General features: G+C 41.0%; 1 protein-coding gene and 1 non-coding gene across 10 annotated transcripts in view; both read right to left on the bottom strand.

Moving 5' to 3' along the window:
• Positions 1-16,550, bottom strand: part of TTC7B (tetratricopeptide repeat domain 7B) — a 259,212-nt gene that overhangs the window by 186,298 nt on the left and 56,364 nt on the right. The window lies entirely within an intron of this gene.
• LOC112907376 (small nucleolar RNA SNORA11) lies at positions 342-471 on the bottom strand. The gene has a single exon (XR_003232763.1). It is a non-coding gene; the product is annotated as a small nucleolar RNA SNORA11 (small nucleolar RNA).

Genomic DNA, 16,550 nt, shown 5'->3' on the forward strand with positions numbered 1-16,550 from the left:
GCTACAGTCCATTCTGAGTTAACATTTGTGAAAAGCCTAAGGTTTGTGTCTACATTTTTGTCTTTTGCATGAGGATGTCCAGTTGCGCCAGCACCATTTGTGGAAGAAACTACCTTTTCCCCATTGAATTGCCTTCACACCTTTGTCAAAAATCAGTTGGGTATATTCCTGGCATCTCTGTTCTGTTTCTTTCATTTATTTGTCTATTCTTTCCCCAATACTATGCTGTCATGATTACTGTACACCATTTTATTTTAAATAGCTTTACTGAGAGATAATTTATATGCCATAAAATTCACTAGGTTAGGTACAATTCAACAACCTCTATTTTATTTTTTGACACATGTAGGGTATTTGTTCATAGGAAGGCCACAGGTTTTGTGCCCCTTGTCACAATGAACCCAGATTCCTGTTGGGTGTGTTGTAAACAGAGGGGCCATTTCTTCAGGCCCCCTGCTCTGAGCACACCCCTCAACAACTTTTAACAAACTCAGAGTTGTGCAACCACACACAGTATAGTTGGAGAACATTCCTATCGTCCCCAAATGATCCTTCCGCCCCAAAGAAGTCAATCCTTATTCCCACCCTTGCTTCAAGCAACCACTAATTTGCTTTCTATTTCTATACATTTACCTTTTCTGACATTTCATAAAAACAGAACTACATAATATGTGGCCTTTTGTGTTGAGTTTCTTTCATTTAGCAGAATGTCTTCAGTGCGCAAATTATAGCAGTATTCCATTTCTTTTTATTGCTGTACAGATAGATGGCATTTTATCTGCCCATTTGCCAGAAATGGACATTTGGGTTGTTGCCAATTTGGGGCTATTAGGAATAATGCTGCCATGAGCATTCATGCATAATTTTTTGTGTGGACATATGTTTTTAATTCTCTTTTAATGGGTATATACTTAGAAGTGGAATTATTAGGTCAGATAATACATTTATTTCTAACTATTTAAGAAATACCAAACTGTTTTCCAAAGTGGCAATACCATCTTACTATTCCCACCAGCGATTTATGGGGGGGGGGGGGGGGGTGTCCAATTTCTGCATATGCTGGCCAACACTCATTATTGTCAGTTTGATAATAGCCATCCTAGTGGGTGTAAAGTGGTATCTCATTGTGGTTTAATGGCCGTTTCTGTAATGACTAATGATACTGGCCACCTTTTCATGTGCTTCTTTGTTACCCATGTATCTTTTTTTGTGAAATGTCTATTAAGATCTTTTAGCCATTTTCATTGGGTTGTTTTCTTATTACTGGGTTTTGAGAGTTCTTTATATATTGTGAATACAACTTTTCTATCAGATATGTGATTTGCTAATATTTTCTCTCATCCATGAAGTTTTGTCATTCTCTTAACATGTCTTTTGAAGACTAGAAAGCTTAAATTTTGATGAAGTCAGATTTATCAGTATTTTCTCTTCTAAATTGTCCTTTGAACTTCATATCTAGGAAATCTTTGCTCAACCTGAGGTTTCTTTTCTTATATATTCTTATAAAACTTTTATAGCGTTAGATTTTACATCGAGGTCTATGATCCATTTTAAAATAACTTTGTACATGTTGCAAGGTAGAGGTCGAAGCTTACTTCTTTACAGATAGATACCCAAGTGTGCCGGTGCTACTTATCAAAGATCTGCCTTTGCAGTTTTGTGAAAAATCAGATTGGCATAACTACATTTGAGTCTTTTTCTGGATTCTCTATGCTGTGCCAAGGAGCCATTTGTCTATATTTATGCCAGTATCACCCTTTCTTGACTACTGTACTTTTATAAATCTGAAAGTAGTGTTAGTGTTCCAATTGTGTTCTCATTTATCAGTTTTCTTGGCTAACCATAGTCTTTTACACTTCTATATAAAATCTGCTTGTCAATATATATATTTTTAAGTTGGCTAGGATTTTGATTGAGATTATGTTGAATTTATAGATCAATTTGGGGAGAACTGGCATTTTAACAGTATCAAGCTTTCTGACCCAAGATCACAACATGCCCTTTCATTTATGTAGGTCTTTAACATCTCTTGGTAATGATTTGTAGTTTTCAGTATACATGTATTGCAAACCTTTTCTCTCAGACTTACCCTTAAGTATTTCATATTTACTATAGTGTTGTAAATGGTATTATTTTAATTTCAATTCCCTTTGGTCCATTGCTATAGATTTTGGGGGTCCCTGGGTGGCTCAGTAGGTTAAGTGTCCAACTCTTGATTTCGGCTCAGGTCATGATTTCGGGGTCATAGGATAGAGTCCTGTGCCAGGCTCCTCCCTCAGAGTGGAATCTGCTGAAGAGTCTGTCTCTCCCTCTCCCCGTCCCCACCTAAAATAAGTAAGTAAATCCTTTTCTCTTTTTTTTTTAAATTTATGATAGGCACACAGTGAGAGAGAGAGAGAGGCAGAGACATAGGCAGAGGGAGAAGCAGGCTCCATGCACCAGGAGCCCGACGTGGGATTCGATCCCGGGTCCCCAGGATTGCGCCTTGGGCCAAAAGCAGGCGCTAAACCGCTGCACCACCCAGGGATCCCATAAGTAAATCCTTAAAAAATACAATAGATTCTTGAATAGTGATCTTGAATTCTGTAACCTTGCTAAGTTTACTTATTAGTTCTACCATCATTTTTGTGGATTCTCTCAGAATTTGTGTACAAGACAATCATGTTTGCAAATACAGGCAGTTTTGCTTCATCCTTTCTAATCCAGGTGCCTTTTATTCCTCTGTATTGCCTTATGCCTTATTACACAAGAACCTCCAGCACAATGTTGAATGTAATGGTGAGGACAGACATCCTTATCTCATTTCTGTTACGAAGAAAGCACTCAGTCTTTCCACCATTAAGTTTGATGTTAACTGTGAGTATTTCACAGATGCCCTTTAACAGGTTAAGGAAAAGCTCTTACACATCAACTCTGCTCTGAATTTATATCAAGAATGGATGCTGGATTTTCTCAAATCCTTTTTCTTTGTTCATTGAGATAACCATATGGCTTTTTTTCGTTCTTTTAATTTTTTAAAAAAATATTTTGCTTATTTGAGAGAGAGTGAGCAGGCATGAGTGGAGGACAAAGGAAGAGGGAGAAGCAGGCTCCCCGCTGAGCAGGGAGCCCAATCTGGGGCTTGATCCCAGGACCCCCAGAGACCATGACCTGAGCTGAAGGCAAATGCATAACTGAGTCACCCAGGTGTCTCTCTTGCAGTTTTTTCATCTGGTGAATTACACTGACTGATCTTCAAATATTAAAACAAACTTCCTTTCCTGAGATAAACCCCAATTACCATGATATATTAACCTTTTTTATACTGTCAGATTTGACTTGTTAAATTTTTGCTTAAAATGTGTTTCATCTACATGCATGAAGCATATCTGTCTGTAGTTTTTCTGTAATGGTTTTGGTATTTGTGTGAATGCTAACTTCATAAAATGACTTGAGAAATATTACCTCCTCTTCAATTTTCAGGAGGAGTTGGTGTGGAATTGTTATTTTGTTCTTAAATTTTTGGTAGAATTTACCAGGAAAGCCATCTGGACCTAGAGTTTTCTTTGTGGGAAGCTTTTTAACTATATATTTAATATCTTTGATATGGGACTGTTCAGATGATCTCTTTCTTCTTCTTTTTTTATTAATTTATTTATGATAGTCACAGAGAGAGAGAGAGAGAGAGAGAGAGAGAGAGAGAGAGAGAGAGGCAGAGACACAGGCAGAGGGAGAAGCAGGCTCCATGCACCGGGAGCCCGACATGGGATTTAATCCCGGGTCTCCAGGATCGCGCCCTGGGCCAAAGGCAGGCGCCAAACCGCTGTGCCACCGAGGGATCCCGATCTCTTTCTTCTTAAGTGACTTTGGTAGTTTTTATCTTTTGAGTAGTTTGTCCATTTCTTCTGAGTTGTCAAATTTATCAACATAGTGTTTTTTATAATATTCCCTGATCTTTTTAATATCTATAGAATCTCTAATGATGGCACCTGTCTCATTCCTGATTTAGGCAACTTGTATTCTCTCTTTTTATCCTGAAATAGTCTGGCTAATGGTTTATCGCTTTTCTTGAAACTCTCAATAAAGATCTGTTGATTTCATTGATTTGGTTTCACCAATTTTTCTCTATTATTTTCCTGTTTTCTATTTATTTCTATTCTGATTTGTATTACTCCTTTTCTTCTGCATACACGGGATTTGATTCATTCTTCCTTTTCTCATTTCTTACGGTGGATACAAAAGTATAAATCTAAGACCTTTTTTCTTCCCTAATATAGGCATTTAGTCACAAATTTTTCCCTAAGTACTCTTTTAGCAATATCCTACAAATATGTTTTCATTTTCATTCATTTCCCAATACTCATTTAACTTTTTATTTCTTCTTTAGAAATACATTGTTTATTTATGATTTTATTTCTCCTCTTTTATTCATGACCCTGATCAGCCAAAGGAATGTTGAAAAAGAAAATCAAAGCTGGAGGCATCACAATGCCTGACTTCAAGATATATCACAAAGCTGTGATCATCAAGACAGTGTGGTACTGGCACAAAAACAGACACATTAAAAAAACAACAACAACAACAGACACACAGATCAATGGAACTGAATAGAGAACCCAGAAATGGACCCTCAACTCTATAGTCAAGTAATCTTCAACAAGGCAGGAAAGAATATCAATGGAAAGAAGTTTCTTCAACAAATGGTGTTGGGAAAACTGGACAGCCACATGCAGAGCCACATCCAGAAGAATGAAACTGGACCACTTTCTTACACCTACACAAAAATAAACTCAATATGAATGAAAAACCTAAATGTGAGACAGGAATCCATTAAAATCCTAGAAGAGAACAGAGGCAGCAATCTCTTTCACTTCAGCCACAGCCTCTCCTTGCTAGACATGTCTCCAAAGGTAAGAGAAACAAAAGCAAAAATTAACTATTGGGACTTCATCAAAATAAAAAACTTTTGCACAGCAAAGGAAACAGTCAATAAAACTAAAAAGCAACCTACAGAATAGGAGAAGATATTTGCAAATGACACATTGGATTAAGGACTAGTATCCAAGATCTATAAAGAACTCATCAAATTCAACACCCAAAAAACAAAAAATCCACAGGCATCTGGGTGGCTCAGTTGGTTAAGCGGCCACCTTCGGCTCAGATCATGATCTCAGGGTCCTGAGATTGAACCCAGCGTAAGGCTCCCTGCTCAGTGGGGAGTCTGCTTCTCCTTCTCCCTATGGCCCTCCCCCTGCTTGTGCTCTCTCTCACTCTCTCTCTCTCTCAGATAAATAAAAAAAATCTTAAAAAAAAAAATCCAGTCAAGATATGGGCAGAAGACATGAAGAGACATTTCTCCAAGGAAGACATACAATGGCCAAAAGACACATGAAAAAATGCTCAACATCACTCAGCATCAGGGAAATACAAATCAAAACCATAATGAGATACCACCTCACCCTGGTCAAAATGGCTAAAATCAGCAACTCAGGAAACAACAGATGTTGGCAAGGATGAGGAGAAAGGGGAACCCTCTTACACTATTGGTGGGAATGCGAACTGGTACAGCCACTCTGGAAAACAGTGTGGAGGTTCTCAAAAAGTTAAAAATAGAGCTACTCTCTATGACCCAGCAATTGCACCATTGGGTATTTATCCAAAGTGATAAATACATAGTGATTCGAAGGGACACCTCCCCCGCAATGTTTATAGCAGCAATGTCCACAGTAGCCAAACTATGGAAAGAGCACAGATGTCCACTGATACATGAATAGATAAAGAAGATGCAGCATATATACATATATATATATACACACAAACACACACACACACACACACACACACACACACAATGGAATATTACTCAGCCATCAGAAAGATGAAATCATTGCAATAATGTGGATAGAACTAGAGGGTATTCCACTAAGTGAAATAAGAAAAGACAAATATCGTATGATTTCACTCATATATGGAACGTAATAAAACAAACCAAATAAACATGTAGGAAGGAAAGGAGACATAAAATAAGACAAAAACAGAGAGGGAGGCAAATCATAAGAGACTCTACAGGAAGCAACCTGAGGGTTGCTGGAGGGGCGGTGGGTGACGGGATGGGGTTACTGGATGATGGGCATTAAGGAGGGTGCCTACAATAGCCAAACTGTGGAAGGAGCCTCGGTGTCCATCAAAAGATGAATGGATAAAGAAGATGTGGTTTATGTATACAATGGAATATTACTCAGCCATTAGAAATGACAAATACCCACCATTTGCTTCAACGTGGATGGAACTGGAGGGTATTATGCTGAGTGAAGTAAGTCAATCGGAGAAGGACAAACATTATATGTTCTCATTCATTTGGGGAATTTAAATAATAGTGAAAGGGAATATAAGGGAAGGGAGAAGAAATGTGTGGGAAATATCAGAAAGGGAGACAGAACATAAAGATTCCTAACTCTGGGAAACGAACTAGGGGTGGTGGAAGGGGAGGAGGGCGGGGGGTGGGGGTGAATGGGTGACGGGCACTGAGAGGGGCACTTGACGGGATGAGCACTGGGTGTTATTCTGTATGTTGGCAAATTGAACACCAATAAAAAATAAATTTGGAGGAGGGGCAAGATGGCGGCAGAGTAGGGGGAGGAGGGGCAAGATGGCGGCAGAGTAGGGTCTCCAAGTCACTTGTCCTCAACAAATTACCTAGAAAACATTCAAATCATCCTGAAAATCTACGAATTCAGCCTGAGATTTAAAGAGAGACCAGCTGGAACGCTACAGTGAGAAGAGTTCGCGCTTCTATCAAGGTAGGAAGACGGGGAAAAAGAAATAAAGACACAAAAGGCCTCCAAGGGGGAGGGGCCCCGCGAGGAGCCGGGCTGAGGCCGGGGCGAGTGTCCCCAGGACAGGAGAGCCCCGTCCCGGAGGAGCAGGAGCTGCACCAACCTTCCGGGGGAAAGGGGCTCCCCGGGAATTGGAGCAGGATCCCCAGAAAGGCGGGGATGCCCTCGGGCTCCCTGGGACAGTAACAGAGGAACTGCGCCCCGGAGAGTGCGCCGAGCTCCCTAAGGGCTGCAGCGCTCGGCGGGACCCGGAGCAGCTCGGAGGGGCTCGGGCGGCGGCTCCGCGGAGGGGGCTGCGCGGCTCCGGGAACAGCTCGGCGGCGGCGGCTCGGGCGGAGGAGGAAGCTCCGCGGAGGGGGCGGCGCGGCTCCGGGAACAGCTCGGCAGCGGCGGCTCGGGCGGAGGAAGAAGCTCAGCCCGGAGGGGGCGGCGCGACTCCGGGAACAGCTCGGAGGGGCTCGGGCGGCGGCTCCGCGGAGGAGGCTGCACCGCCGGGAGCGCGAATCCAACAGCGCAGGCCCCGGAGCACAGGGCGCCGGGACACAGCCCAGGATCCGGCCTCCCCCGGGACAGGCAGAGGCCGGGAGGGCCCAGGACAGCGAGGACGCTCCTGCCTGGAACTGAGCAGATCAGCGGCCCCGCCTGGGAGCCTCCAGGCCCTGCAGACGGAGAGCCCCGGAGCTACTGCGGGGGCTGACTCCAGGGTCCCAGAGCTGCCCCCGCCACTGTGGCTTCCTCCCGGGGCCTCACGGGGTGAACAACCCCCACTGAGCCCTGCACCAGGCAGGGGCAGAGCAGCTCCCCCAAGTGCTAACACCTGAGAATCAGCACAGCAGGCCCCTCCCCCAGAAGACCAGCTAGAGGGACAAGTTCCAAGGGAAGTCAAGGGACTTAAAGAACACAGAATCGGAAGATACTCCCCCGTGTTTTTTTTTGTTTTGTTTTGTTTTGTTTTTTTGTTTTGTTTTGTTTTGTGCTTTTTTTTTTCTTTTCTCTCTTTCTTCTTGATTTCTGATTGCGTCCCCCACCCCCCCTTTTTTTTCTTTTTTCTCCTTTCTTTCTTTTTCTTCTCTCTTCCCCCCCCCTTTTTTTTTTCTTCTTTCTCTTTTTTCTTTTTCTCTTTTCTTTCCTTCTCTCTCTTTTTCTCCTTTTCCCAATACAACTTGGTTTTGGCCACTCTGCACTGAGCAAAATGACTAGAAGGAAAACCTCACCTCAAAAAAAAGAATCAGAAACAGCCCTCTCTCCCACAGAGTTACAAAATATGGATTACAATTCAATGTCAGAAAGCCAATTCAGAAGCACTATTTTACAGCTACTGGTGGCTCTAGAAAAAACCATAAAGGACTCAAGAGACTTCATGACTGCAGAATTGAGATCCAATCAGGCAGAAATTAAAAATCAATTAAATGAGATACAATCCAAGCTAGAAGTCCTAACGACGAGGCTTGACGAGGTGGAAGAACGAGTGAGTGACATAGAAGACAAGCTGATGGCAAAGAGGGAAACTGAGGAAAAAAGAGACAGGCAATTAAAAGACCATGAGGATAGATTAAGGGAAATAAATGACAGCCTGAGGAAGAAAAACCTACGTTTAATTGGGGTTCCCGAGGGCGCAGAAAGGGACAGAGGGCCAGAATATGTATTTGAACAAATCCTAGCTGAAAACTTTCCGAATCTGGGAAGGGAAAGAGGCATTCAGATCCAGGAAATAGAGAGATCCCCCCCTAAAATCAACAAAACCCGATCAACACCTCGACATTTAATAGTGAAGCTTGCAAATTCCAAAGATAAGGAGAAGATCCTTAAAGCAGCAAGAGAAAAAAAGTCCCTGACTTTTATGGGGAGGAATATTAGGGTAACAGCAGACCTCTCCACAGAGACCTGGCAGGCCAGAAAGGGCTGGCAGGATATATTCAGGGTCCTAAATGAGAAGAACATGCAACCAAGAATACTCTATCCAGCAAGGCTTTCATTCAAAATGGAAGGAGAGATAAAGAGCTTCCAAGACAGGCAGGAACTGAAAGAATATGTAACCTCCAAACCAGCTCTGCAAGAAATTTTAAGGGGGACTCTTAAAACTCCCCTTTAAGAAGAAGTTCAGTGGAACAATCCACAAAAACAAGGACTGAATAGATATGATGACACTAAACTCATATCTATCAATAGTAACTCTGAATGTGAATGGGCTTAATGACCCCATCAAAAGGCGCAGGGTTTCAGACTGGATTAAAAAGCAGGACCCATCTATTTGCTGTCTACAAGAGACTCATTTTAGACAGAAGGACACCTACAACCTGAAAATAAGAGGTTGGAGAACCATTTACCATTCAAATGGTCCTCAAAAGAAAGCAGGGGTTGCCATCCTTATATCAGATAAATTAAAATTTACCCCAAAGACTATAGTGAGAGATGAAGAGGGACACTATCTCATACTCAAAGGATCTATCCAACAAGAGGACTTAACAATCCTCAATATATATGCCCCGAATGTGGGAGCTGCCAAATATTTAAACCAATTAATAACCAAACTGAAGAAATACCTTGATAATAATACACTTATACTTGGTGACTTCAATCTAGCTCTTTCTACCCTGGATAGGTCTTCTAAGCACAACATCTCCAAAGAAACGAGAGCTTTAAATGATACACTGGACCAGATGGATTTCACAGATATCTACAGAACTTTACATCCAAACTCAACTGAATACACATTCTTCTCAAGTGCACATGGAACTTTCTCCAGAATAGACCACATACTGGGTCACAAATCGGGTCTGAACCGATACCAAAAGATCGGGATAGTCCCCTGTATATTCTCAGACCATAATGCCTTGAAATTAGAACTTAATCACAACAAGAAGTTTGGAAGGACCACAAACACATGGAGGTTAAGGACCATCCTGCTAAAAGATGAAAAGGTCAACCAGGAAATTAAGGAAGAATTGAGAAGATTCATGGAAACTAATGAGAATGAAGATACAACCGTTCAAAATCTTTGGGACGCAGCAAAAGCAGTCCTGAGGGGGAAATACATCGCAATACAAGCATCCATTCAAAAACTGGAAAGAACTCAAATTCAAAAGCTCACCTTACACATAAAGGAACTAGAGAAAAAGCAACAAATGGACCCCACCCCCAGCAGAAGAAGACAGTTAATTAAAATTCGAGCAGAACTAAATGATATCGAGACCAAAAGAACTGTGGAACAGATCAACAGAACCAGGAGTTGGTTCTTTGAAAGAATTAATAAGATAGATAAACCATTAGCGAACCTTATTAAAAAGAAGAGAGAGAAGACTCAAATTAATAAAATCATGAATGAGAAAGGAGAGATCACTACCAACACCAAGGAAATACAAACGATTCTAAAAATATATTATGAACAGCTGTATGCCAATAAATTAGGAAATCTAGAAGAAATGGATGCATTCCTGGAAAGCCACAAACTACCAAAACTGGAGCAGGAAGAAATAGAAAACCTGAACAGGCCAATAACCAGGGAGGAAATTGAAGCAGTCATCAAAAACCTCCCGAGACACAAGACTCCAGGGCCAGATGGCTTCCCAGGGGAATTCTATCAAACGTTTAAAGAAGAAATCATACCTATTCTACTAAAGCTGTTTGGAAAGATAGAAAGACATGGAGTACTGCCAAATTCATTCTATGAGGCCAGCATCACCTTAATTCCGAAACCAGACAAAGACCCCACCAAAAAGGAGAATTACAGACCAATATCCCTGATGAACATGGATGCAAAAATTCTCAACAAGATACTAGCCAATAGGATCCAACAACACATTAAGAAAATTATTCACCATGACCAAGTAGGATTTATCCCTGGGACACAAGGCTGGTTCAACACTCGTAAAACCATCAATGTGATTCATCATATCAGCAAGAGAAAAACCAAGAACCATATGATCCTCTCATTGGATGCAGAGAAAGCATTTGACAAAATACAGCATCCATTCCTGATCAAAACACTTCAGAGTGTTGGGATAGAGGGAACTTTCCTCGACATCTTAAAAGCCATTTACGAAAAGCCCACAGCAAATATCATTCTCAATGGGGAAGCACTGGGAGCCTTTCCCCTAAGATCAGGAACAAGACAGGGATGTCCACTCTCACCACTGCTGTTCAACATAGTTCTGGAAGTCCTCGCCTCAGCAATCAGACAACAAAAAGACATTAAAGGCATTCAAATTGGCAAAGAAGAAGTCAAACTCTCCCTCTTCGCTGATGACATGATACTCTACATAGAAAACCCAAAAGCCTCCACCCCAAGATTGCTAGAACTCATACAGCAATTTGGTAGCGTGGCAGGATACAAAATCAATGCCCAGAAATCAATGGCATTTCTATACACTAACAATGAGACTGAAGAAAGAGAAATTAAGGAGTCAATCCCATTTACAATTGCACCCAAAAGCATAAGATACCTAGGAATAAACCTTACCAAGGAGGTGAAGGATCTATACCCTAAAAACTATAGAACACTTCTGAAAGAAATTGAGGAAGACACAAAGAGATGGAAAAATATTCCATGCTCATGGATTGGCAGAATTAATATTGTGAAAATGTCAATGTTACCCAGGGCAATTTACACGTTTAATGCAATCCCTATCAAAATACCATGGACTTTCTTCAGAGAGTTAGAACAAATTATTTTAAGATTTGTGTGGAATCAGAAAAGACCCCGAATAGCCAGGGGAATTTTAAAAAAGAAAACCATAGCTGGGGGCATCACAATGCCAGATTTCAGGTTGTACTACAAAGCTGTGGTCATCAAGACAGTGTGGTACTGGCACAAAAATAGACACATAGATCAATGGAACAGAATAGAGAACCCAGAAGTGGACCCTGAAATGTATGGTCATCTAATATTCGATAAAGGAGGAAAGACTATCCATTGGAAGAAAGACAGTCTCTTCAATAAATGGTGTTGGGAAAATTGGACATCCACATGCAGAAGAATGAAACTGGACCACTCTCTTTCACCATACACAAAGATAAACTCAAAATGGATGAGAGATCTAAATGTGAGACAAGAGTCCATCAAAATCCTAGAGGAGAACACAGGCAACACCCTTTTTGAACTCGGCCACAGTAACTTCTTGCAAGATACATCCACAAAGGCAAAAGAAACAAAAGCAAAAATGAACTATTGGGACTTCATCAAGATAAGAAGCTTTTGCACAGCAAAGGATACAGTCAAAAAAACTAAAAGACAACCTACAGAATGGGAGAGGATATTTGCAAACGACATATCAGATAAAGGGCTAGTTTCCAAAATCTATAAAGAACTTATTAAACTCAACACCAAAGAAACAAACAATCCAATCATGAAATGGGCAAAAGACATGAAGAGAAATCTCACAGAGGAAGACATGGACATGGCCAACATGCACATGAGAAAATGCTCTGCATCACTTGCCATCAGGGAAATACAAATCAAAACCACAATGAGATACCACCTCACACCAGTGAGAATGGGGAAAATTAACAAGGCAGGAAACAACAAATGTTGGAGAGGATGCGGAGAAAAGGGAACCCTCTTACACTGTTGGTGGGAATGTGAACTGGTGCAGCCACTCTGGAAAACTGTGTGGAGGTTCCTCAAAGAGTTAAAAATAGACCTGCCCTACGACCCAGCAATTGCACTGCTGGGGATTTACCCCAAAGATTCAGATGCAACGAAATGTCGGGACACCTGCACCCCGATGTTTCTATCAGCAATGGCCACAATAGCCAAACTGTGGAAGGAGCCTCGGTGTCCATCGAAAGATGAATGGATAAAGAAGATGTGGTTTATGTATACAATGGAATATTACTCAGCGATTAGAAACGACAAATACCCACCATTTGCTTCAACGTGGATGGAACTGGAGGGTATTATGCTGAGTGAAATAAGTCAATCGGAGAAGGACAAGCAGTGTATGTTCTCATTCATTTGGGGAATATAAATAATAGTGAAAGGGAATATAAAGGAAGGGAGAAGAAATGTTGGGAAATATCAGGAAGGGAGACAGAACATAAAGACTCCTAACTCGGGGAAACGAACTAGGGGTGGTGGAAGGGGGGAGGAGGGCGGGTGTGGGAGGGGAATGGGTGACGGGCACCGAGGTTGACACTTGACGGGATGAGCACTGGGTGTTTTTCTGTATGTTGGTAAATTGAACACCAATAAAAATTAATTAAAAAAAATAAATAAATAAATTTATTATAAAAAAAAAAGGAGGGTGCCTGAAGTAATGAGCATTGGGTGTTGTATGCAACTGATGAATCACTGAATTACACAGTATATGTTAATAAAATCGAATTGAAATAAAAAAATTTTAAAAAGAAATGAATAGTTATCAAATACTTGGGTATCTTCCTATCACTGATTCCTAAATTAATTCCATTATAGTCTGTGCAGTAAGAGGCACATTCCAAAGAAAGGTTTGACCCCTGTGCAGCTTTTGGGGAACATCCTCTAAGCCCTTGAATATCTCACCTCATATAAGTGTCTTTGTATTTCTGGGGCCTCAGGCCATATCAGATAGTTATATTTACGATGTGATTTATGGTGAAGGTCTTGGGCCACACTGTATCACACTCTGGAAGTGCTAAACACTGAATAATTAAGGTCAGTTCCAGGAGCACTCCATTTCTACATGACAAAACTCCAGTAAAAACCCAAAACACCAAGGTATGAGTGAGCTTCCCTGACTGGCAATACTCCCTAAGTGTTGTCCCCCATCATTCCTGGGAGAATTAAGTCCTGTCCACGTGAGCCCAGTGGAAGAAGGCCACTGAAAGCTTGAGCCTGGTCTTTCCTGGACTCCACCTTGAGCACCTTTCCCTTTAAGTATTGTAACCTGAAGCCTTTTTTGCAATCAACTGAGACCATGAGTATAACAGCTTTTCTGAACTCTGCGAGTCTTTCTAGTCAATCACTGACCTAAGGGTTGACACAGGTCAGAAAACATACTTGAACCTTTCCAACTTGTTGAGACTTGTTTCTGGCCCAGATTATGGTCAATCTTGGTAAATACTCCATTACCCTCGAAAAGAATGTGTATTCTGTTGTTGGGTGGAGTGTCATATAAATGTCAATGAGGTCAAGTTGGTAGACTGTTTTGTGCCAGGGTCTTCTGTGTACTTGTTCCATCAAGTATGGAAACGGGTATTGACGTCTCGGAGAGGAACTGTCAGTGGTTGTATTAGGGCTGAACTCCTCATGGTCTACTTTGACAGTACGACATTAACAACAGTACGCCATGTCACATACAGCACAACACCTTCCAATCGCATCCTCCCATTTCTCTCTTTCCAGTCTTTATCCTCTTTTTATGTACATTTTACTTTCACATAGATTATAAGTCTCACCCTACATGGTTATTGTTTTCATTGGAATGATCATTTATCTTTTATAGACATTTAAATAATAAGGAAGAACTCATACAGCCATCAATAGAGCTGTGACTTCCAGTGCTCTTCATTCCTTTGTGTGGATTCATATTTCTTTACTGTATCACTTTCCTTCTACCTAAAGGGACTCCTTTAACATTGCTTATTGTTGCAGTCCAGCTAATGATGGTTTCTCTCAGCCAGTTATGTCTGAAAAAGGCTTTTCTTGGCCCTCATTTTTGAGAGAGATTGTCACTAGGTATGGAATTCAGAGCAGACAGTTCACCCCCCACCCACCCCGCACTCTAAAGGTATCGCCTCACTATAGTCTCACTTGCATGGTTTCTGATAATAAATCTACCGTCACCGTTATATGTGTCCATCTGCATGTAGTGTGTCTTTCTTTCTGGCTGCTACTAAGATTTTCTCTTTATCACTGGTTGTGAGCAATTTGGATTATGAAAGTGTTTTGATTCGGCTTCCTTCATGTCTCTTGGGCTTCACTGAGCTATTCTAGATCTGAGGATTTATAGTTTTCATAACATTTGAAAAATGTCCAGCCATTATTTCTTCAAAAATTTCTAATCTACACACCCCTCCCCTCTTAGGGGACTCCAATTACATACATATTAGGCCACTTAGAGTCATCCCATAGCTCATTTATGCTCTCTCCACTCTTTACAAAGAATATTTTTCTCTCTATTTCATTATGGATAGTTTCTATTACTTGCCTTCAAGTTTACCGGTTTCTTTAATGTCTAATCTGCCATTAATCACATCCAGTCTATTCTATATCTCAGACATTATAGTTTTCATTTCTAGAAACTTGACTTATGTCTATTTTTACCTTCCATGTCTCTACTAAATTTTTAAATGGAAGGAATACAGTTCTAATACCTATTTTAATGCCCCTCCACTATTAGATGCTCAATATTCATTCCCTTCCCATTTAGAGCCAAATTTGTTTATGCAGTTGCCAAAAAAATAAAAAATAAAAAAATCACTAAGCACCTCTCTCCAGTGTGAACTCTCTTATGACCTCTTGAAATTTTCTTTGGAGGCGAATACAAGATAAACTGAATTCAATGGGAGTATTAGTCGAGTTTATTTATATAAAGTACTCAACAAGGGTTTGCTATTATTATTAAGATATTATTACTATCACAACAAATCGTCTTATATTCCAAAACAAAACAAAACTGAACAAATTTACCATTTGGCAGAACAGCTCTAAAACTACCCAGAAGCGTGCACTTGACTGGAGCTTCCTAAATGTGCTTTGAGTACTCACTTGTGCAAAATTTAAACCACTAGAAAACAACAAAAAGAGATAAATTGTTTCATAATCTGCCCTCTGCTTGTATGAGAAATAACCAAATAATGTGCAAGTCAATATCAGGAATTTAATATAAAGAAAAAATTCTCCAGAGTGTGTCAAAGGGCCAGGAGAAAAAAATGAGTCTATTCTTTGGCATTCGCTCTCACTGAAGTCTGGCCCCTGACCACCAATGCTCCTGAAGATGACCAAGGCCCTCAGGGCCCCGCCAAGTCCCCTAAATCAAAGAAAAGCCAAATCTAGTTCAACAGTTTGTCTACCATCTGTATTTGGAGGTCTGAGATATTTGAAATCCAGTCATCTAGGGCTGCGATCCATCCACAAGCATAGTTGGTAAGAACATCCAACTCATTACACAATGAAAACTTCCACTGTGGGGAGAGACTGGTGTTTTCGTGGGCCTGTGTTCTAACTGGGGAGATACGTGGACAAACAAGGATTGGGGTGACACATGGGTCCTTGGCAAGGAGTCCATTCTTAGATAGGGGGTCCTTTATGGTAAACACTATTCCTTTCCTTCTACCAAATGCTATGACATTCTTTCCATGTGTCACTGGGCACATCCCAGAGCAATAGCAGAGCCTTGATTTACCACCATCAATTCGTGGCTCTGCAGCTCAGTTCCAGAATATTTCATTCTCTGTCAAAAGCTACTTAAAGGACCTCTCGACTAGACTATAAATTTTCAAGCGTCTGGGATCAGATCAACACTGTCTGAGAAGCAAGCCCTGAGGTCATTTCCCAAACTGGCCCCCATTAAAATGTCAGATGACACCTTGTCAGTTTGGAAAGCTATCATCAATAATGTTTTTAGTCCCTTTCTTTTTTCCAGAGAAATGCCTGACCAAAAAAGTGAAAAACAGGCTTGACAAATAGCTGGTGTGACAGTGATGCCTGATGCACATCTTGATAAGCTCTGCACCTACCAAATCAAAGCTGCATACAAAGGGTAGAAATCAAATGGTCGCGGGCCCTGCATCATGGTCAACTTTAAAGCATGGATG

This window comes from Vulpes vulpes, unplaced genomic scaffold, assembly GCF_048418805.1.
Source record: "Vulpes vulpes isolate BD-2025 unplaced genomic scaffold, VulVul3 u000000644, whole genome shotgun sequence".
NCBI lineage: Eukaryota > Metazoa > Chordata > Mammalia > Carnivora > Canidae > Vulpes > Vulpes vulpes.